General features: G+C 33.1%; 1 protein-coding gene across 1 annotated transcript in view; it reads left to right on the forward strand.

Annotated features, from left to right (window-relative positions):
* LOC119588962 (leucine-rich repeat extensin-like protein 1) overlaps positions 1-266 on the forward strand; it is a 19,728-nt gene that overhangs the window by 702 nt on the left and 18,760 nt on the right. The gene's annotated exons all lie outside the window — the stretch shown is intronic.

The following is a 266-nucleotide window of genomic DNA, read 5'->3' on the forward strand; positions in this document are numbered from 1 at the left end:
TCACTGACACCCCTCATAAAAACACAGAGAAACACCTACTGGAATAAATAAACATAACCTGCTCACTAAAAGAATGATATGTATAATCAAACGAATTTCAACCCTGATCGAGTTACAAATTAATTGTGATAGTTGATTTGATTAACAGCTAATCAACGGGAAGATCGGGAATAATTGTTTTCCTTTTAACCGATGAGTATTCGCTGCAGGGAAATATTTTATCATGCAATAATCGTGGCAATAAATGACTTATATTTTTGAAGTGA

This window comes from Penaeus monodon, chromosome 24, assembly GCF_015228065.2.
Source record: "Penaeus monodon isolate SGIC_2016 chromosome 24, NSTDA_Pmon_1, whole genome shotgun sequence".
NCBI classification, from domain to species: domain Eukaryota; kingdom Metazoa; phylum Arthropoda; class Malacostraca; order Decapoda; family Penaeidae; genus Penaeus; species Penaeus monodon.